Source organism: Neoarius graeffei, chromosome 14 (assembly GCF_027579695.1).
Source record: "Neoarius graeffei isolate fNeoGra1 chromosome 14, fNeoGra1.pri, whole genome shotgun sequence".
Lineage (NCBI taxonomy): Eukaryota > Metazoa > Chordata > Actinopteri > Siluriformes > Ariidae > Neoarius > Neoarius graeffei.
Window position 1 is genome coordinate 68,294,581 of NC_083582.1, and position 24,489 is coordinate 68,319,069.

Genomic DNA, 24,489 nt, shown 5'->3' on the forward strand with positions numbered 1-24,489 from the left:
AGGTCAGAGCTGAGAACTGGCAGGTTATGCATTTATTACTGCCATAATTGCAGCTCAGATGCTCGCAAACACGCCAGTCAGGGTCCAACACAAAATAAAATACACTTCAAGTCTTGAACAGAGTGTGTATGCATACTTGATTTATTTATTTGTTCATTCATTCGTTCATTCAATCATATATATATATATATATATATATATATATATATATATATATATATATAAAATTTTTTTCTACTTCCTCATCCTGTCCACTTGCAGAAACCTTTCACATCACACAACATTAATATATAGTAGATGCCATCACAAGGTCTCTCATTTCACGATGCCGTATGCTGATGCAGGCTGAATAATATCGGAGCCCATCATTTCCCCCTCATTATATTCCATATGTGTGCTTACATGTCTGGCAGGATTTGATCTGATCATCCATTTGAAAGCATACGTGCCAAGAGCTCAGTGATGGGGCATAAACTACAATCTCGCAAAACAATAATGATGCTTATCACTCACACCTGGCAGGCCAAGCTTATGAGAAAAAAAAAAAATATATATATATATATATATATATATATATATATATATATATATATGTGTGTGTGTGTGTGTGTGTGTGTGTGTGTGTCTCGGACTTGGGCGGTTATTGGAACTCAGAAAACATAGATCTTTTTTGTAGTTCTGATAATTCACTCCTGGCGCTGAGATTGATGACAACAAGAAGTCTATAAAAGATGTTACCTCTATATTTCAGCAGTGTGATATATTTCGGTAGCTTGTCAAAGGGTTTTTTTTTTCTTCCAGAAAAAAAAGGAAAATGAAACCTCAAATTGGAGCTTAGAATCAATATGATAGATGCATTTTTTCAGTGCTTTTTCCTTTCTTCTACTTTTTTTTTTATTTGTCCGCTCTAGATATGAACAGCAGACTGCTATATGTTAACAATGCTCTTCATCTCTGTTTGCACTGCAATGGCTAATGAGTGCCCGAATGTAATGTGAAACGGAAAAAAAAAAAAAAACTGTCTAAAACAAACTGACCTGTGTGACCAGATGTGTCACTTAAGCACTTTAGTGAGATAATTACCCCGACCAGCAGAGCAGCTCTCTCCAAACTGGCCAGCACTTTCGCCACTAATTTCCAGTCCAATTTAAAGAAGTCTGCTCAAGTGCTCCATTTTTTTTCTTTTTTGATGCATACATCTCCTTTTTTCTCCACACATATGCACAGAGAACTACTTAATTGAACTAGCACTAGTATAAATTGCAGTCTGACAGAGGAATGCTCATTTAACATGATGGAACCAAACACAACATCAAAATTAAGGGCCTTTGTGTGTTTAGGGGTGAATAAGTGTTGTTTCTCTTAGAGTGCTTTCACATATGCTGTGTCTAGTCAGTTTGAATCAAGCGATGGTACATTTGTTTCATTCCGTGCATTTCGTTTAGGCAGGTGAGAACACAGAAATCACACTTGAGTGAGGACCAAAACCACCGTTGGAGTGAGATGGTCTCGATCGTCATCCAAGCAAACTCTAGTGAGATCCGATTGCAGTGAGGAAGTGATTTGACTCTGAATTGACCGAACTACAGCATACGGTACATGAAGTGAAGCAACCATACTGTTACTTGTAGATGAGCCGCTAAACTGAAGCAGAGCCGAAGGACGAAGTTGTAGCGCTGCAGAAATGCAATGTGTCCTGGATATTTGGACCGATGATCAAAGATCTAGTTTGTGCTCTTTGTACTCAGGTGATTTTTATGCTTTCTACACACTCTTGGCAAAGATTTATTTTTCCTTTTTCTGACCAATAAAGTAAACATTTTTACAAGTATATTTTCACAGCAGGGGCGGCGTAGTGATTAGCGCTGTTGCCTCACAGCAAGAAGGTCTGGGTTCGAGCCCCGTGGCCGGCGAGGGCCTTTCTGTGTGGAGTTTGCATGTTCTCTCCGTGTCCGCGTGGGTTTCCTCCGGGTGCTCCGGTTTCCCCCACAGTCCAAAGACATGCAGGTTAGGTTAACTAGTGACTCTAAATTGAGCGTAGGTGTGAATGTGAGTGTGAATGGTTGTCTGTGTCTATGTGTCAGCCCTGTGATGACCTGGCGACTTGTCCAGGGTGTACCCCGCCTTTCGCCCGTAGTCAGCTGGGATAGGCTCCAGCTTGCCTGTGACCCTGTAGAACAGGATAAAGCGGCTAGAGATAACGAGACGAGATGAGATTTTCACGGCACAGTGGTGTAATGGTTAGCACTGTTGCCTCACAGCAAGAAGGTTCTGGGTTCGAGCCCAGTGGCCGATGGTGGCCTTTCTGTGTGGGGTTTGCATGTTCTCCCCGTGTCTGCATGGGTTTCCTCCAGGTGCTCCGGTTTCCCCCAGAGTCCAAAGACATGTAGGTTAGGCTAATCGGTGACTCGTGAGTATGAATAGTTGTGTGTCTCTATGTGTCAGCCCTCTGATGACCTGGCGACTTTTCCAGGGTGTACCCCGCCTCTCGACCACAGTCAGCTGGGATAGGCTCCAGCTTGCCTGCGACCCTGTAGAACAGGATAAAGCGGCTACAGATAATGGATGGGTTTTCTGGTTTCTCCCAAAAACATGTGGTTAGGTTAACATGGGGTGGCCTTGGGCTGAAGTGCCCTTGAGCAAGGCACCGAGCCCCTAACTGCTCCCTGGGTGCTGTAGCATAGCTACCCACTGCTCTGGGTATGTGTGTGTGTTCACTTCACTGTTTCAGATGGATTAAATGCAGAGGATGAATTTCACTCTGCTTGAGTTTGCATGTGACAAATAAAGGCTTCTTCTTCTTTTTCAGCCCCCATTCAATGCTTTGTTGCACTGTTTAGTTATGCCCAGTGTGAAACCAAACCAAATAGATCATGAAAGTACTAAGTGTAAAAGGCCTTTGCCCATCATAGTGCAGGAACATGTTTACATGCGATTCTGAAGTGCATACCACAACACTCAAAACAAATCCAGCATTCACATGGTTGAAATATCATCCAAGTCTGGTTATAGATCCTTCAAATATCCATGACCAATTATCCTGTGCAGGGTCGCGGCCGGGGGCGGCACGGTGGTGTAGTGGTTAGCGCTGTCGCCTCACAGCAAGAAGGTCCGGGTTCAAGCCCCGTGGCCGGCGAGGGCCTTTCTGTGTGGAGTTTGCATGTTCTCCCCGTGTCTGCGTGGGTTTCCTCCGGGTGCTCCGGTTTCCCCCACAGTCCAAAGACATGCAGGTTAGGTTAACTGGTGACTCTAAATTGACCGTAGGTGTGAATGTGAGTGTGAATGGTTGTCTGTGTCTATGTGTCAGCCCTGTGATGACCTGGCGACTTGTCCAGGGTGTACCCCGCCTTTCGCCCATAGTCAGCTGGGATAGGCTCCAGCTTGCCTGCGACCCTGTAGAATAGGATAAAGCAGCTAGAGATAATGAGATGAGATGAGGGTCGCGGCCAAGCTGAAGCCTATCCCAGCTGACTATGGGCAAGAGGCGGGGTACACCCTGGACAAGTCGCCAGATCATCACAAGCCTGACACATAGAGACAAACAACCATCCACACCTACAGATAGGGGGAGAACATGCAAACTCCACACGGAAAGGCCCTTATCGGCCACTGGGATCGAACCCAGAACCTTCTTGCTGTGAAGCGAGAGTGCTAATCTTGACACCACCATGCTGCCACTCCTCCAAATATTCTGCTGCTAAATTATTCAACAATCTGGATTCTAAAGTTATAAACTCTAAATGTGTTCATTCATTTTGCTCAAACTATGGGTTATGTATCAAACTAAAAATGTTCTCGATGATCTCTAAATTGTCCAGTGTACTCAAAACTCTAAGTTATTATAATTTTCACACTATTTCTTAACGTTTCCATTGTCAATTCAAATTGCTACAAGCTTTAATAATTTATCTACATTATTATATTTGTATTTCTTCTATTTGTTATTATAGATTTGGCATTAATTTATATTTATGTTATGCACAGCTTTCAGGTAAATAATTCTCAGTTTTTGAAACCCTGTGCCGAATAATGTTTATTATGAACAATTTCACTCTGATTCATACTACGGCCTCAGGGCCATTTAGAGCATGATGGGTGAGGTTTTTTTTTTTTTTTAAATCCCATTTTATAGACAACGAAAGGAGAAAATGTAAAATGCAAAATCAGTACCAAAACCACTGCACTTCATTTTTCTGCTTTATTCTCTGCTCCTGAAGCAACCTCAAGAGGCTTTTTTTTTGTCCCCCCCGATCTTGTGCATGCAGCCTTTCAGTGTGTTAAATGTGCAGAACAGGAACTGCTTGGAAGTTTTCTATCTTTTCAAAACAACAAAGCGTGTTGAGGGAACGCAGTATGGGGCTGGGATCGAGGCCTCAGACACACAGAGTCTCTGCAAGTGACCTCTTGCATTGACCCTGGCCTCTGAGTTTCCACTGGCCATTCCACAACTCTCCTGCCAATATTTAAACACTTCCTGATTAGACGGGCGGGTGGCAGGAAGTCTCTCACACACATAGACACACACACAGAGACTGGAGTTACTGAGCTCAACACCATGAAACAATCGTGTGGTTCAGCGTGCTGGAACCTGGGTCATATATAACATGTTTCATCACCTCCATGTACAAACAGACACACATGGACCATGGAAACACGCGCACACACACGGAGGAGCTCCTGTGTTTTCCTTTCTCTTCTTCATTCTCTCTCTCTCTCTCTCTGTCTGACTTTACTGATAGCTGTGTCTGGATGGCTTGCAGTGGTGCTACTGAAGTTCCGAATCAGTAAGGAGTATACGTGTGTGTGTGCGTGTGCGTGTGTGTGTTGTTATTGGAATTTGTGAGCTGGTGCGGATGGGGAAGCTGATGAATGAGGGAGTGTGGCAGATTCACAGTGCGGATCTTACTGCAGCTGGAGAGGAAACTAATGGCTAGCGGGGACCACCGAGGTCTCCGAGCTAATACCTGCCTCCTCCATCACAAAAAAACAACAAAAAAAAAGCAGGCCATTTTTTTTAACACCCTGCCAAATGAAACCCTCTGTTCCTTCCTTTCCATCACCCCCCAACTCACACACACACACACACACACACACACACACACACACACACACACGCTGATACACTCTTGTCTCTCCTCTGGAACCCGGGGGCAGTGGTGGCAGACTTCTGGATGGAGTAGGGAGCATCTGCCAGGCGTCGCTCCCCTTCGGCATGTGTGCGGTGACAGTGCAGTTCCACCCCATGCTGATGCCACCACAGTCAGCTCTGACTGTCCTGTCTGTCACGCTGTCCCTGGCATATGCTTCCTCTTCCTACCTCTTTCTCCCTCATCACAGGAAGTAGACAGGTGGAGAAGTTCAAAACTCTTCCTCTCTACTGCTTTTAATTCTTTGTTTTCGGCTTCCTTACCTTGCTCTCTCTCTCTCTCTCTCCCTCCCTCCTTCCCTCCCTCCATCCTTCCACAAAGGTTGCATGCATGCAGGAAGGTCCAAAAATAACACCGGTGTGATAAGTCATTAGTCATTTCTCACTCTACATATGTTAACTTGACCCGCCGTATGTTAATTCATGCAACATTGGCCTCACATATGGCTGTGTGTGGAATCCCAACTGGTAGATTCTTCTGCATGGGGCCTCATTACGGCAAACTTCCCCCGTCTTGTCATTAACACCGAGGTGGAGTTCAGGTTAGCAGCACGGGGCTGGGCTTGAGTCACAGTATACAGAGAGACAGAGGGAGAGAGATACGGGACGCTGTCAATCAGATCGATTCAAAATGTATAGTAAGATGTTTGTGTTTATGCATTACATTACTTAGCAGATGCTCTTATCCAGAGTGACATACAACATACCCAGAGCAGCCTGGGGTTTGGTGTCTTGTTCAAGGGCACTTCAGCCATTCCTGCTGGTCCAGGTAATCAAACCAGCAAACTTTTGGTCCCAAAGCTGCTTCTCTAACCATTAGGCCATGGCTTTATTACAGGAAAGCTAAATAGTAAATAGTAAAGTTATAGTAAACAGTATGGGAATGTCTGTAAGTGTATCATACATACCGACAAATACATCCAGTACTGGATATAGAGTAGAGTGGGGTAATACGCCCCCGTGGGGTAATACGCCCCCGGCCTGTTTTACCCAAAATAACCACCAGATGGCGCAAAGTTACATTTCTATTATTGCTATGGACTGGCTTGACAACGGGGATATACAAATATCCACTGTGGATCGCATATCAGCAACGCAGCGGAGAGAAATCAAATTTCATGGTAAGTGATATAATTTTCAGATATGAGTAAAACTGTATTTAGATAGCTGCTATTTCATCCAATATCACAGCTGTGTATGTGGTATGAGTAGACAAGTCAGTACATTAAAAAAAATACATTAGGTATAAAAAGTTGAATCACATTTTGAAAGTAAGACCCTTTTTTGTAAAAGTGTAGTCTGTGGGGTAAAACGCCCCCTTAATGGCGGGGTAAATGGGCCCCAGGGGGCATCGTTTCCTTTTAGCATAATTACTGTATTTCATACATTTCTGAATAGCAGATACATAGTTTTTAATACCATCTCGCTTACCTGGTTGAGTAAAGCAAGTAATTTGAACTTAATATTAAAAATAATTGAAATAAAAAAATTAAAATTAAAATGTGAAATATAATAAAATAATGCATCTATTCATTAATTCAGGGATATTTTCTTGTTTCTTTCACATTATAGGCTTAAGTAAACACTTTTGCTATCCAAACAGCTTTTTTTGAGTGAGGGGGCCTATTGCCCCACCTCAGGGGGCCTTTTACCCCACTGGGGGGGTAAAAGGCCCCCTTGGCACAATGTTTGTTTTTGGTAAAAAAAAAGTATTAACTTTAGGCAAACTTTAGGTGGCATTATTATTCATGTCACTGTTGTCAAAAACTATGATTAAAACTAAACACATGGTTCATTTCAACTTGGAGAAAAACTGAATTTTCCTTAAGGGGGGCTTTTTCCCCCACTCAACTCTACTGTACAAATGTACACTCCATGAATGTCAGCACTGATACAGTACGCTTTATCCCACAGCATGGTTGAGTTCTCAAATCATAAGGAATGGATTGATTCTCTATAACAGCATGGCTCTGACTACAGACTACAGTATGGTGTATATGGAGGGAATAATCTAAAGCCCCTTTTATACAGCCTGTTCAAGGTGGGAATCTTACGCCTTTATTCTGCCTTGCGTTCTGTATCAAACATCCGAATGTGGAACTGTGTTGTGGATCTGTGTTGTTCTGCCTCCGAGCTGGACTGATTGATAGTAAATGGGACAGCCAGCACAGCGGGACAGGGGTGAGACATTTTTGACCTTGACATTCTTCTTTCTGAGACCAAAGCGAATTCAAACATCTTCATCTACGGTGTCTAAGTTCCACGTGCCTTTCTGCCTCATATGTCTTCCTGCTTCTCTTCACTTTCTCCCCAACATATTTCTGATCACACAACCACTTTGCTTGTTTTTGAAGAGTAGCTAAGAGCTAACGAAGTTCGCCTGCAGTTATTGTTTTGAAAGCAATGCTTTCTGACATGTACTGTGTTATACGTCACCCTAAACAGTGATGCTCTGTTGTGTCACATGTCACGCCTCTGGTTGTAGGTTCGGCATGGTCATACATGTCAACCTATACGGAATGTCCGTATTTTATACGGATTTGATTCAATAAACGTAGTATACGGGCGTACAAATAAAGTTATACAGATTCTTTAAAAAAAAAAAACTTCAATATTTATTTAGAGCTATAATCAATTCCCACGATGATAAAAGAACGCATAACATTTACAAACGTACTGTACACCACAGACAGCCAGTAAAGAGTCTTATGAAACCACGCGTTATCTTGTGGTAGCGAGACTTCGTTCCACTTTTGATCATGCGCACACCGCATTGCGAGAATCCCACCAACCGGGAAGTCATAGACGCCGGCTTCTGCGTAGAATCATACGTCATCCTCGCCCGAGAATAAAGATGCCTCATTCGTGTGCTGCGTTTAACTGTACCAACAGGTTTACTGTCCAAACGAGATCACATGGGATTACCTTTCACAGGTGAGACTGGAAAAATACTTTTCATTGTATTTGGTCATTATAACGTAATTTTACAAACAGATTTTCCTGACTTTGTGGCTAATATGAAGTCTCGCACATAATAGCCGCTCGGTGAAACCTGTCTCCAAACAACGAAGTATTTCCTTCGTAACTACGCTGATAACACTTTGTGTTTTTGTGAAACATTGGAGTTTTGTATTCATTCTGAAGGTTTATTGTTATTAATATTGAATAAAAAGTAACTGGGACATATCATTGTTAATTATCATTCAAATTTTAGGTAAATTATTTTAATTTGCATCTTATACGGATTTTATAAGGGAAATACGGATTTTGGAGATTGGTTATACAGGTTTGATTGACCAAAGGTTGACATGTATGCATGGTGGTGTAGTGGTTAGCGCTGTTACCTCACAGCAAGAAGGTTCTGGGTTCGAGCCCAGCGACTGATGGGAGTCTTTCTGTGTGGAGTTTGCATGTTTTTCCTGTGTCTGTGTGGGTTTCCTCCAGGTCCTCTGGTTTCCCTCACAGTCCAAAGACATGCAGTTAGGTTAAAATGGGGCAGCCTTGGGTTGAAGTGAACCCCCATCTGCTCCCCAGGCGCTGTAGCATATCTGCCCACTGCTCTGGGTATGTGTGTGTGTTCACTGCTTCAGATGGATTAAACGCAGAGGATACATTTCACTGTGCTTGAGTGTGCAAGTGACAAATAAAGGCTTCTTCTTCTTCATAACAGCTTTATTTGGTTCGGTGAAAACAACCAAAGTCTGAATATTAAGGAATCTTCTTTACAGTAATATTGTGGAAGATTGGTGTCTTCTTTGTCTCAGAAACAGCAAGGGCCATAGGGGCACCACTGATTACATTTTAAGAGTCAATCATTGGTGTGTCTAGGACATCTAAGCTTGGCAGAGCCCATCCCTCTCCAAGCTTGATCAATTGACAATTGCTCAAGCCAGTTAGCCTAACTGCATGTCTTTGGACTGAAACCAGAGGAAACCCATGTAGACACAGGGAGAACATGCAAACTCCACACAGAAAGGCCCCTCACTGGCCACTGGGCTCGAACCCAGAACCTTCTTGCTGTGAGGCAACAGTGCTAACCACTGCACCCAATAAACACATGCCGCCCAATATCAATGTAAAAATGGCTTAAAGGAAATATCTCACAAATAAACAAATTGAGCAAAAAGTTGGTCTTTATGCCTGTCCTTTATTAAAAAAAATGCATGTTGAATTTGTTCTTAACGATATAATCACAAAAGTGATGAAAATATTCAGGAGTGTTTTTTTGTCATGGAGGCCGCCATAACTCCTTCGTGCGTGATGTTATTTTCCACGACCACAGCGGAGGTGTACAAGTGCATGCTATAGTATAGTCAAAGTCCCTTCCCACACCATGCGGCGCGTAGGGCGGCACTGATCTCCGTTTCCATAGCCCTTGGACTCTCGCCTATTACATAGCTAGGGTTACAGTGGGAGGCTAGTCCTCTGGTAACCGCAAGAGTTTGACTCCCAACTCACATCTGTATTGCAGCGTGCCTTGCCAGATGGCAGTAGGCACCATTTTTATGATGGTCTTTGGTATGACCCAACCATGAGTAGAACTCCCGATCTCCCGATCGAGAGGCGGACACGCTAACCACTAGGCCAACTCGCGCTGCTATAGTATAGTAGACTACGGTATATTATTATGTTCTAGCGTGACTTCTCTGTCAATTTGTTTACATTTCTCCACAAAAATTATGGCAGTGCAGTATTGGTAAAGGAATCAAAATAAAGTACAGGCTAGTTTATATATGTTTATCTTCCATCCATTTGATGTGTAGACATGGTATGCTGCCGGTGGCGGTGTTTTGTGGTGAAACAAAGACAGGATCGCGTCTGGCTTCAGTTGTTTCTGCCTTGTGTCTCACTTTTTCCCAGTGATTTTTTTTATCGAAGTCCTCCACAAAATAATCTTCCGTAAAATGCTCACTGCACAATTTGCTGCTTTTTCCAGGAGTAAAGTTTCTCGTTTTATTTGATGAAGCCGCTCGGCCAAACATCTTGGATCCAGGACGGAATGAGGAAGACGTGCGGAATCCTACGTCACGCAGCACCACCCTCATTTTTGTCTCCTAATACATCCATCCAATGTATCTGGCTAATCCGGTATGGCCACGCCCGGGGAAATGGCCCAACAGACTCATGTTACAACTTCTACTTCATTTTATTTTTTTTATTTCTACTATTGTTTAATTCTTATTTTATTTTTCCCATTTATTTTATGTAATTTTATTCTCTATTGTTTACTGTTTTGCGTTTACTTCTGTAAAGCACATTGAACTGCCACTGTGTATGAAATGTGCTATATAAATAAACTTGCCTTAACATGTTTTTTTTAAGCTAAATTCCACTTATTTTATCTCATCTCATTATCTCTAGCCACTTTATCCTGTTCTACAGGGTCGCAGGCAAGCTGGAGCCTATCCCAGCTGACTACGGGCGAAAGGCGGGGTACACCCTGGACAAGTCACCAGGTCATCACAGGGCTGACACATAGACACAGACAACCATTCACACTCACATTCACACCTACGGTCAATTTAAAGTCACCAGTTAACCTAACCTGCATGTCTTTGGACTGTGGGGGAAACCGGAGCACCCGGAGGAAACCCACCCGGACATGGGGAGAACATGCAAACTCCGCACAGAAAAGCCCTCGCCGGCCCCGGGGCTCGAACCCAGGACCTTCTTGCTGTGAGGCGACAGCGCTAACCACTACACCACTGTGCCACCCCTACTTATTTTATTTATTTATTTTTACAGCAAGAACATTTTGTATTCATGTATAATGATGACATTTCATAACCCTGTAATTTCAGAATGTCCTGGTTAATCGCTTTAAGTCTAATAAACACATTGAACAAAATGTGTTGTTACGTAGTGAAGAAAAATGCATGTTCACTGACGTGGTGAAGTTTTCCTGAACATTTATGGGAGGAGTCTCCAGTGTCAGAAAAGAGGAGTTGAGTTACATGTCAATCCTGAGACACCAGTAAGATGCTGACCTCGTCTGCTCTCCAGACCTGTCTGATCCATCCTGATGCCCTATGTCTGGCAGGAGTCTCATCAGATCTCTCCTGTGGAGGACGGCCCCATACGGGCAGTCAAAAATCATACTTGGAAGATGCTCTGGACACTTACAGGAATACATTTATACCTGAGGACTACAGTTGAATGTTAACTTTAGGACTGCAGTTGTCATGAACAGTTTTGCACTTAAGTTTCCATCAATGAACAGTTTATAACTTCAACAAAACAGACATCATGTTAAAACTATAATGAATTTCCTGGTTTCACAGTTATACTTTGTGACTATATAGGACACCGTTATAGAAGCAAGTTATTTATAATCACGCTATCCGTTATCACCCGGATGAGGATGGGTTCCCTTTTGAGTCTGGTTCCTCTCAAGGTTTTTTCCTCATGTCACCTGAGGGAGTTTTTCCTCGCCACCTCCATCACAGGCTTGCTCATTGGGGATAAATTAGGGATAAAATTAGCTCATTTAAAGTCTTTAATTTTCTGTAAAGCTGCTTTGTGACAATGTCTGTTGTTAAAAGTGTTATACAAATAAACTTGAAAATTGAGTTGTGCTTCTGGTAAAAGAAAACACTACAGAGGCTGGCAAGGAAACAACCGTAAGGCAAAACAGAAACTTGTCTCAATTTTTATGAAAATGAAATTCCAAAGTACTTGAATTCTGTTGGTGTTTCATAATCTAAATGATAACTTCATTCACTCATTTAAACGGTTGTCATGATGAATTATTACTCTCACTTCCTAGTACTCGAGTAACCATCCGTAATCATCAAGATCTGCATTAACATAGGTATTACACTTCATATATTCTGGAAGGTTCATTTTGTGGTATATATATATATATATATATATATATATATATATATATATATATATATATATATACACACACACACACACACTGAAGAATTACTCCCACTCCCCTTCCTTATTTGATTATCTCATGCTTCAGCAAGCCGATATGTGCCAATTTATGACAAAAGCTAATATGACAAAATCAACATTTTGCTTCAGGACCGTATCTCATGTTCATTAGCGTTCACTTAAATCACTGCATTATATTTATAGCGTATATTGTAATACTTTGTGAAATTCATATTTGCAAATTAAACCAACACATTTCTCAAAGCAGCAGTCTTTATAATGTGATTTATAAAGTGTGTCTTCCAGTTCCCCACTGCCTACAGCTTGGCGATGGACGTCAACATTTTACATTTTGGGCTGCAGCTCAATAACCAGTGCCAAAGCAGATTATCCTCTAACTGGACATAAACAGTGCACAGAACATCATGCTGAGGACACCAGCCGAGACACAACCTCCAATCCTTTAGCACATCCAGTATCTTCGAGCTCAGTGTGAAATACAGTGCATCAGAAGGCATAATAAATAACATAGAAACATAGAACAGACAAAATACAGTAGACATTATGAATCATAATATCAAAATCAAACCAATTCGACACATAATTCAGCTTCTACTTTATTTATGTAGATTTTTATCAAAGTTGTGTGTAAATGTTTTTGTCAACCAAGCGAAACTAAATGTTCTTGTCAGTTTTACAAATGTTTCAGTAACATAAATACCAATTACCTGTTAATTAGGAAATGTTTTCATGGCAGAGCTGATTTGTATTTTGTGATGCCTACAAAACTACATGAAAGATAAAGCAAACAGAGACAAAAAAAAGACTTAATTGTAAAAGAGCACCTCCTAAATGCGTCATGCACTAAATCACTAAATTCTCCAGTGATGCAGATCAGCCACTACAGCGTATCCACTTCTACAGACACACACTAAGGTGGTGTTTACATTAGACCATATCTGTATCGTTTTCGTTGCAGATGCACTGTCCGTGCACATTAAAACGCCGGAAAATGACTCCACAGGCGGAACAGTTTGAATCCGCCAGGGCCCACGTATTCAACCCAGTACGTATCTGATCCGGTGCTGTGTAAACATTGAGGAACGAGGATACGCAGTGCTGAGCTCTAGCTGACGTCGTCATTGGACAACGTCACTGTGACATCCACCTTCCTGATTCGCTGGCGTTGGTCATGCCACATTGGTCATGTGAATGAGCAATACAGGAAGTGTGTTGAGGAAGTCATTAAGTGAATGAGCAATACAGGAAGTGTGTTGGTTACCGTAGCACTAAATAGTCTTGTTGTAATCGCAAAAATCGGCCGTTCTGCGAGGTGAAGTGTGTACCGAACACTGTTAGATCCTTCTAGCATAAACACGAAGGCCATACACGGTGTAAAAAAGGCGTCATTGTAGTACCAGTACCGCCGATAACAGACTGGCATACTTCATTTTTTACAACGACATCCTTCCACTTGCAAGTGGTGAGTGACTTGCGCATGCCCGATATGCACTGGGATCATGTGACGTGCCGTCTAATTAGTCATGTGATTAGCGTATCCGTGTATTGGCGTTGCTGTGTGCACGGGGAACGGTTTTGTTGCGGGCACAGAAATTTTGTGTGTGTACGCGAATCGTTTTAAAAACGTTAAGCTGATTCGAAATAATGTAAACAGGGCCTAACTCTTCTACATTTCACAGAGTGGGTTTTCTTTTCTCTGAACTGAAACTTTAGTCTGATTTATTCGAGTTTTGTGTGTGCGATTGAAATAAACTTGAAAGCGTAATTCATATAGAACTTTGTTGGAAATCATGACAAATGTATGATGCTTATGTGGAGCTTATCAGTGGAGGTTGACATTAGTGAGTCTCCTAATAAATAAATTCATACAAACTCAGGAGTTATTGTAATTATGAACTTTTTTCTCTTCCCCCCCCAACTAATCGGATTTTTATGATTTCCACATTTCTTGTGTAAACGCTCTTAGGAACAAATTATCAGTAAATTTGGTCATTTCCATGTTGATACCTTTTGTAACAAATCAGCTTTCCAGAACACCAGATTCAGATTTAAATGAGGTTTAACATCTGAATCCTGCCATAGTAATCCTCATGCAATATTTGTAATTATTATACATACAAGACACGTTTCCATAAAATAAAAACATGTATTCTATTCCCTTCTAATGGGTTTATTGATGGCATGCAATATTGTTATCATATCTCTTATCCTCCATGTATTACGCCACTCTCCTCAATGGAGAATGAGCGTTCAATATTGTTATAATATTGCACGTTGTCAACACAGCACGACATCACACATCAGCGCTCATGCGAAGATCCAAGGACAAAATATCTATGCTGCGCATGCGCACAATCATTTCTTTGTCGGCTGGGAAAGAGAGAAGACGAGGCTAATTCAGTGCTAGTTTAAGCGCTAAATAAATAAACTGAAACTAAAGACGTGATGAACACCTGAAAGGCTACGAAAACTTCATTATATATTCTTTACGCATATTTCCAAGAGAAAAACGTAGCAATGGACATCAGAAATCTGGAAAAGAGACACATCAGAGATGTAAAACGTCCGTGCTAGCGAGTGACTGTGACAGTTTGTAAACAAACATGGCCGCGAGGTTTGCTTCATTAAAAGTGAAAGATTTAGAGAGAAGTTTGGCTGCCAGGTCACTCCATTGCATGTAGTTGTCGATGTTGATTTTAAAAGTAACTCAGCAAATTGCATAAGGAAAAATATATATTAATAATAATAATAATAATAATAATAATGGCGGCACGGTGGTGTAGTGGTTAGCGCTGTCGCCTCACAGCAAGAAGGTCTGGGTTCGAGCCCCGTGGCCGGCGAGGGCCTTTCTGTGTGGAGTTTGCATGTTCTCCCCGTGTCCGCGTGGGTTTCCTCCGGGTGCTCCGGTTTCCCCCACAGTCCAAAGACATGCAGGTTAGGTTAACTGGTGACTCTAATTTGACCGTAGGTGTGAATGTGAGTGTGAATGGTTGTCTGTGTCTATGTGTCAGCCCTGTGATGACCTGGCGACTTGTCCAGGGTGTACCCCGCCTTTCACCCGTAGTCAGCTGGGATAGGCTCCAGCTTGCCTGCGACCCTGTAGAACAGGATAAAGCGGCTAGAGATAATGAGATGAGATGAGATGAGATAATAATTGGCCTGCGCTAACGCTACACCAGCTAGAAGCTAACTGGACTGCCACACTAACAGCACCAAGTCACAGGTAAGATAGCATTGGCCTTTGAGAATTCTGATATGAAGAGTGTGTACAGCGGTGATTGAAAGTTTGTGAACCCTTTAGAATTTTCTATATTTCTGCATAAATATGACCCAAAACATCATCAGATTTTCACACAAGTCCTAAAAGTAGATAAAGAGAACCCAGTTAAACAAATTAGATAAAAAATATTATACAACCCCGATTCCAAAAAAGTTGGGGCAAAGTTCAAATTGTAAATAAAAACGGAATGCAATGATGTGGAAGTTTCAAAATTCCATATTTTATTCGGAATAGAACATAGATGACACATCAAATGTTTAAACTGAGAAAATGTATCATTTAAAGAGAAAAATTAGGTGATTTTAAATTTCATGACAACAACACATCTCAAAAAAGTTGGGACAAGGCCATGTTTACCACTGTGAGACATCCCCTTTTCTCTTTACAACAGTCTGTAAACGTCTGGGGACTGAGGAGACAAGTTGCTCAAGTTTAGGGATAGGAATGTTAACCCATTCTTGTCTAATGTAGGATTCTAGTTGCTCAACTGTCTTAGGTCTTTTTTGTCGTATCTTCCGTTTTATGATGCGCCAAATGTTTTCTATAGGTGAAAGATCTGGACTACAGGCTGGCCAGTTCAGTACCCGGACCCTTCTTCTACGCAGCCATGATGCTGTAATTGATGCAGTATGTGGTTTGGCATTGTCATGTTGGAAAATGCAAGGTCTTCCCTGAAAGAGACGTCATCTGGATGGGAGCATATGTTGCTCTAGAACCTGGATATACCTTTCAGCATTGATGGTGTCTTTCCAGATGTGTAAGCTGCCCATGCCACACGCACTAATGCAACCCCATACCATCAGAGATGCAGGCTTCTGAACTGAGCGCTGATAACAACTCGGGTCGTCCTTCTCCTCTTTAGTCCAAATGACATGGCATCCCTGATTTCCATAAAGAACTTCAAATTTTGATTCGTCTGACCACAGAACAGTTTTCCACTTTGCCACAGTCCATTTTAAATGAGCCTTGGCCCAGAGAAGACGTCTGCGCTTCTGGATCATGTTTAGATATGGCTTCTTCTTTGAACTATAGAGTTTTAGCTGGCAACGGCGGATGGCACGGTGAATTGTGTTCACAGATAATGTTCTCTGGAAATATTCCTGAGCCCATTTTGTGATTTCCAATACAGAAGCATGCCTGTATGTGATGCAGTGCCGTCTAAGGACCCGAAGATCACGGGCACCCAGTATGGTTTTCCGGCCTTGACCTTTACACACAGAGATCCTTCCAGATTCTCTGACTCTTTTGATGATATTATGCACTGTAGATGATGATATGTTCAAACTCTTTGCAATTTTACACTGTCAAGCTCCTTTCTGATATTGCTCCACTATTTGTCGGCGCAGAATTAGGGGGATTGGTGATCCTCTTCCCATCTACATCTTTACTTCTGAGAGCCGCTGCCACTCCAAGATGCTCTTTTTATACCCAGTCTTGTTAATGACCTATTGCCAATTGACCTAATGAGTTGCAATTTGGTCCTCCAGCTGTTCCTTTTTTGCACATTTAACTTTTCCAGCCTCTAATTGCCCCTGTCCCAACTTTTTTGAGATGTGTTGCTGTCATGAAATTTCAAATGAGCCAATATTTGGCATGAAATTTCAAAATGTCTCACTTTCGACATTTGATATGTTGTCTATGTTCTATTGTGAAAACAATATCAGTTTTTAAGATTTGTAAATTATTGCATTCCATTTTTATTTACAATTTGTACTTTGTCCCAACTTTTTGGAATCGGGGTTGTACTTGGTCATTTACTTATTGAGGAAAATGATCCAATATTACATATCTGTGGGTAGCAAAAGTATGTGAACCTTTGCTTTCAGTATCTGGTGTGACCCCCTTGTGCAGCAATAACTGCAACTAAACGTTTGCGGTAACTGTTGATCAGTCCTGCACACCGGCTTGGAGGAATTTTAGCCCATTCCTCCAAACAGAACAACTTTAACTCTGGGATGTTGGTGGGTTTCCTCACATGAACTGCTCGCTTCAGGTCCTTCCACAACATTTTGATTGGATTAAGGTCAGGACTTTGACTTGGCCATTCCAAAACATTAACTTTATTCTTCTTTAACTATTCTCTGGTAGAACAACTTGTGTGCTTAGGGTCGTTGTCTTGCTGCATGACCCACCTTCTCTTGAGATTCAGTTCATGGACAGATGTCCTGACATTTTCCTTTAGAATTCGCTGGTATAATTCAGAATTCATTGTTCCATCAATGATGGTAAGCCGCCCTGGCCCAGATGCAGCAAAACAGGCCCAAACCATGATACTACCACCACCATGTTTCACAGATGGGATAAGGTTCTTATGGTGGAATGCAGTGTTTTCCTTTCTCCAAACATAATGCTTCTCATTTAAACCAAAATGTTCTATTTTGGTCTCATCTGTCCAGAAAACATTTTTCCAATAGCCTTCTGGCTTGTCCACATGATCTTTAGCAAACTGCAGACAAGCAGCAATTTTCTTTTTGGAGAGCAGTGGTTTTCTCCTTGCAACCCTGCCATGCACACCATTGTTGTTCAGTGTTCTCCTGATGGCGGACTCATGAACATGAACATTAGCCAATGTGAGAGAGGCCTTCAGTTGCTTAGAAGTTACCCTGGGGTCCTTTGTGACCTTGCTGACTATTACACGCCTTGCTCTTGGAGTGATCTTTGTTGGTCGACCGCTCCTGGGGAGGGTAACAAAGGTCCTGAATTTCCTCAATTTGTACACAATCTATCTGACTGTGGATTGGTGGAGTTCAAACTCTTTAGAGATGGTTTTATAACCTTTTCCAGCCTGATGAGCTTCAACAATGCTTTTTCTGAGGTCCTCAGAAATCTCCTTTGTTCGTGCCATGATACACTTCCACAAACATGTGTTGTGAAGATCAGACTCTGATAGATCCCTGTTCTTTAAATAAAACAGGGTGCCCACTCACACCTAATTGTCATTCCATTGATTGAAAACACCTGACTCTAATTTCACCTTCAAATTAACTGCTAATCCTAGAGGTTCACATACTTTTGCCACTCACAGATATGTAATATTGGATCATTTTCCTCAATAAATAAATGACCAAGTATAATATTTTTGTCTCAGTTGTTTAACTGGGTTCTCTTTATCTACTTTTAGGACTTGTGTGAAAATCTGATTATGTTTTAGGTCATATTTATGCAGAAATATGGACAATTCAAAAGGGCTCACAAATTTTCAAGCACCACTGTATGTATAATAATAATAATAATAATAATAATAATAATAATATTGATTGGCTTTTTTTCATGGTCTATCATATATATTCCATTCAGCTACTCATCTTTGACTCATTCAGTATCATGCTAGCTGAATGGAATAGATCTGATAGACCACTCAACGCCAGCCAATATTATTTAATTATTATACATACAGGACACTTTTTTGATGGAATAAAAACGTGTTCTATTCCCTTCTAGCGGGTTTCATTCCTTTGGTTTGATAGCATGCAAAATTGTTCACATATTGCTTACCCTACATGTATTATGTCACTTTACCTAATGGAGAATGAGCATTGAATATGGTTTACGATATTGCATGGATATCAAGACAACATGATGTCACACATCGGAGGCAAAACTTCCACGCTAGTGAGTGACTGTGACAATTTGTAAACAAACATGGCCGCCAGGTTTGCTTCGTTAAATACAGAAGATTTTGAGAGAATTTTGAAAGAGAAAGGCATGTTGAACACCCGAAAGGAATGTGTATGGATAATAATAATATTTGACCCCTCACCGAATCCAGGGACACATGTTGGCCGAAACGAATCCGAGATAATCGCAAAAGAAGCATTTTTTTTTTCGAAATTTGTGATTTTTGTTTTTTTCCATCATGTGCAAGTTGAGATCTTGAAGAATGCAATCAGTATTTCAGATAATAGATTGTTTTGTTGGAAAAGCATACATTTTTTGTTGCAAATTGTCTCGTTTTTGTCAGGACTGTAGCCTGCTGGGGGGTGTGGGTAAATTACCATATGGGCCATTCACATGATGATTTAAGTCTTTTGGGTTTTTTTTTCGCGAATCAGCTGTATGATCCGAGCTGAGCGCATGGCTACTTAACTGCATACAGGCATGTAATTTCACTATGGAATGAGTTACTAAACAGAGCGCAGAGTAGCTGAAACACCGCGAAGCAAACAGACACACGGTATTTACATCGGAGATAACCATTTCTAGCAAAAAAAACCGCAACCTCATTTTCCAGATTGAATGGAATACTTGAATGATCGGATGATACACGGACCGTTCTAGGATTACATTCCATCGGAGGCATTGGTGTGTGCAAGGCGCCGTTTCTCTTTCTGATGGGGTGAGTTTATTAATCTAAGGCTGTGTGGTTATTTTTGCATGTAACGGCGAGTGTTGTGGTTTGGTTAAGCCTAGGTCACAACCGGACGTACGATTTTTTGGCCGTGTGATTTTTGGCGTTTCCCAAATCGCTGCGTTTTTTTTTTTGTTCACGGAGAAAGACGCGCGTTGGCCGTAAGTTTGTCTTGCAACCTGAAAAAAAACGTAAGCGCCCGTAGAGTTTGTTTGACATGACAAAGAACCTCTGCGGCCGGTCTGCGGCTCGAAAATCAGCACATCACACGCGTGCTCTCGTGCGTTTCATGCGCGCTCTCCGTGTGTTTCTTGCATTTTTTGCGTGTAGACCGGCTCTAGGAGCGCGTACTGTACGGCCGGTTGTGAGTGACCGAGGCTTTACATGAAACTAGTGTTGTGTTAGTTGTGTCATCATCCTGCTATCTTTCTTTCTTACGGTGTGAGTCATTTTTCAACCACAAAACGTTAAAGTATACTTTAGGACTTATTTTTGTACTTCATAATTGTGTTGGGCATACTTTGCATGGAAGGAAAATTGATGTGGTGATCTTTGTTTACATGAAAGTAGTATCGTGCTAGCTCGTAGGGGGTAGGGCTTTCCTTAATGTCATGCAAATGAGCACCATTATGTGCCCGCCCTGCACCCAGAGTAGCTGAGATGGAAAACTTTGAGGGCGATTTTCTCCCTTTTCTCTTTTAAGAAGTATACACTTTCAAAAGGCCACACATTCTTCAAATATTGCCAGATCTCCACATGGAAGGCATCATTGGAAAGCTTAGAAACTGTACTTCCTGAATCTGTCAATAACTCAAAATGCCCCCGGGCAGACATGTGTCCCTGGATTCTGTGATCTGCCACATATTGGCTGGCTTTTTTTTTTCATGGTATATCAGATATATTCCATTCAGCTCCATCCGTCTTCGACTTGTTCAATATCATTCTAACTGAATGGAATATATCTGATAGACCACTCAACACCAGCCGATATTATTCAATTATACCGGTACCTCAAATAATTTCCTCTGGTTTCATATGAACGACCGAACTTCTCGACTAAACCTTGTAGGACTGCTTACTGCTTTTAAAGCACGTGTGGTGGGATGCGATGTTATTAGGCCGGCAGTGATCCTCACTCATGTAGAGTCTCATCCTCCCCCCTGGCACTTCATCTGATGCTTTGGACTGATACTCACGTTCCTCTTCTGCTCTTTGAGGAATACAGCAAGGCTCACCGCGATAGCAGGCTTCTTGTGCCATGCGTTCATGTTCTCCTCGTCCCCCAGCTCTGCCTGGCAGCTCACTACCTCTAATTGTTATTAATCTCCTCCAATTAAAACGGACGGCTTTCCTGTCACCACTCTCCCCTTCTCCCCTTGACAGTCATGTACACTGTTGACATGCGAGAAAACACAAGGCAAGGAAATTTCTCCGCTTCCTCCATAGTCGGATACTGAAGCCTCAGCTCCTGCTTCATGTTTGAATAGCGTCTGTTATCAAATGCGTTCATTAGGTTACATGCTTCACTTGATTAATTATATTTAAAGAAATTGTGGGTACTTTGGATCTAGCGTCTGGCAGAGCTACGGCATGCCACAGATCCCTAATTTCAAGAAGAAAGAGGGGGCTGAGGGCATTTTTTTCTTTCTTTCACTTCTCTCTCTCTCTCTTTCTCTCTCTCTCTCTCTCTCTCTCTCTCTCTTCTGGACAGGCTGCACAGCTCCCAGAGGAGCTGAACGTATTCAAATGTATCTCCATCAATGAGCACGGTAATTATGAATTCCCCACTAATTAGTATATACACTACTTTCCTTGCATATTTGATTTCCACCGTGAGATGGTAATAAGGGAAATGCCCATTTTTGTCCTATCTCATGAAAATTCCAGAATGTTAAAGGGGGGAGGGCAGATGGTGAGAGAGACAGGGGATGCATTAAATATGAAAAAAAGAGAATGAGAGAGAAAGAGAGAGAGAGAGAGAGAGAGAGAGAGAGAGAGAGAGAGAGAAACTTTGCAGATAATTGGTATGGCTACTGAGGGGATAAAACAACACTTCTACCTTGCACTGAACACTGAGGCAGCTAAATATGTCTTAGAAGTTCCTAACGTTAACTACAAGACTTTTTTTTAATCCCTTTTAATTTCATTTTTATTAAATCCACTGTGTTTTAAAACAATATGTAGTCCGACACTATATATATATATATATATATATATATATATATATATATATATATATATATATATATATACAGTATATATTTTTTTCCTTGAGTGTTGTACAGATTAGGCTTTCTTTCTTTGTTTAAATTACATCTCTTGACAATTATTGGGGTTTTTTTATTTTTGTTTTGTTTTTTTTCATTTTGTCTCTAATTTTTGCAAGTTTGAAGTCCCTTCTATTAAGACCCCGTCCACACGTAGCCGGGTATCTGCTAAACCGAAGATATTTTTCTACGTTTTGGCCTGTCATCCACATGAAGACACATCAACAACGAATATTTAAAAAAACTCCGGGCAAAGTGAAGATTTTTGAAAACTCCGTGTATGCCTTTTCGTGTAGACAGAGATAACCGGAGTTTTGCGTTTTAGAACGTCACAATCTGCGCCAAAAAAATGACAACAAATCTGCCCTGACGTCAAACGTGCGACCTTTGTTTACTGCAGAAGCCAGATTAAGCATGGACAAAGAGTAATGGATCGGAGTAGTGCCTTGAAAGCGTTAATTATTGTGCAGGTGCTATTTACATGTTTAATTTTAGAAGCCCAACTACTGCTCCAAAAACAGGGTCAATATGCCCACATATTTGCTTTGACAAGATTCCCAATCAACGTTTTCTTGCGTCTTTTGAAGTTTATACTCCAAAATTGTGTTTAGAAGCAATTCTGTCTCCGAGTCTGTCCAGACGAATGAGCTTGGCACCATGTTTTATGTTTAGGCGGAAGTGACGCCAACAGAGGGCTATTCTGATGTGATTAGGGGGTAGGATTTGGGGAAATAATGCCATCTACAGGTTTGGAATGCTTATGAATGTGATTGAAAACGCAGCTGTTCGGTTATATGTGGAAGGGATTTTTTTCGAAGACGAGGTGGTGTGGATAAAACATTTTTATAAACGGAGGGGGGGAAAATGTTCGGTTTTAAAAATACCTGGCTACGTGTGTACATGGCCTAAGAATATGTAGTCATACTGCATTTGTCACAATATATAAATGTGAAGTAAATATGATACTTCTTTACACTCATTTATAGATGAATAATAAATTCTACACTCGTGTTTATTTGTGTTGACTTCAGAGTTCAGTTGTACAACTGTTTATTCAATATGACAAGGCAGTAGCAGATATCATTATTTATTCTATTCATATTCAGTGGATATGAGCATTGAGTGCTCTGATTGGCTACTCTGCTACTAGGATATCAGCTCATATATGGTGAGTAGAGAAAAACAAAATGGCAGAGTGTGTTGCTGAACCAACCGAGGATGAAATAAAAACTCTACTTGAAAACAAAACCAAAAAATAATGCAAAAAAAAAGCAATTAAATATGGAATAAAAGTATCTGATGGTGAGAAGAATTATTATGATTATAGCATTTTTTTCACAAATTGCTCCAGTCATTTCGCCAGTTTGTTTACATTCTAAGCGGAAACAATTTTGCTGGACATTTTGTATAAAGTTTTTAGTTATCGAAATTGCAAAAAAAAAAAAAAAAGCTCTGTTTTTCAAAATCCAGTGAATGTGGATAGAATAAAACAATTATTCCACTCAATCTCAGTGGTACGCGCCTCGTCGTCTATCAGCTCATATACGACTCCATTTCATGGAATGACTGTTAAATGTAATAGTACAAGATTCATACTGAATTAGATGCCATGGGGAAAGATAGCCTCATGTTATTTAGACTAATATTGAGGTGTTATTTTACATTTCCATAACTTTAAGGTACAAAATGTTGATTATAGTCTATTCATAGTGTTAGTTTATGCTGTATTTTAATCCATTATATCTCCACTGAAATACTACTCCGGATCTATTTGCACTAGCTGTGAGTTAAAATAATTTTTTTTGTGTGTGTGTGTGTGTGTGTGTTCATTTAAATACCAAGGAAGGAAAACAGTCATTCAGTTATTTAGTTAAAATATTCAAACATGGCTGCACTTTTTCCTTCACTAGCCATTTTTCAGTTTGTCCTGTATTTAGCTCCATTCGATTTCCCCATATCACTTCCTGTTAAGAAGACGATGTATGCATGAACTGACGTGAATTTTTTCCTTTGCATATAAAAAAAATGCGAACTGGCTGCAAAATATGTGCTTCTCTGAATTGTTTTGTTTTTCTCAAATTCTTATCCTTCAATAGGGCACTTTGTGCAGAGGCAAAAGGTGACCCTTATAACCGAAGCCAGTTTCCAGGATCTGGAAAGCCACCTGCATAATAAAAATGCCACGAGGGTTGAAAGGGAGGCCATGTTCTCACTGTACACCTCCTCCATTCTCCCCTGTTCTCGGGTCATTACGATAGTGAAGGGCTGTATGAGCATATGCTTTCATTCTGAAAAAGTGCAGGTCTCTCTCTCTCTCTCTTTCTATCCATCTATCTATCTCTCATTTTGTCAAAGCTATGTATGATATCATTTCCTTGCAATGGTCCAAGCCAAACATTCATTTCCTCATCACCTGGGGTTGTGTTCTGACAGACAGCTCAAGGATCTCTGTATTCCCTCACATAATTAGCAAATCCAGGCATGGCCATAATCACATTCCACAATATTTTAAAATGATGTGCACGAGAAAGACAAGTTTTTT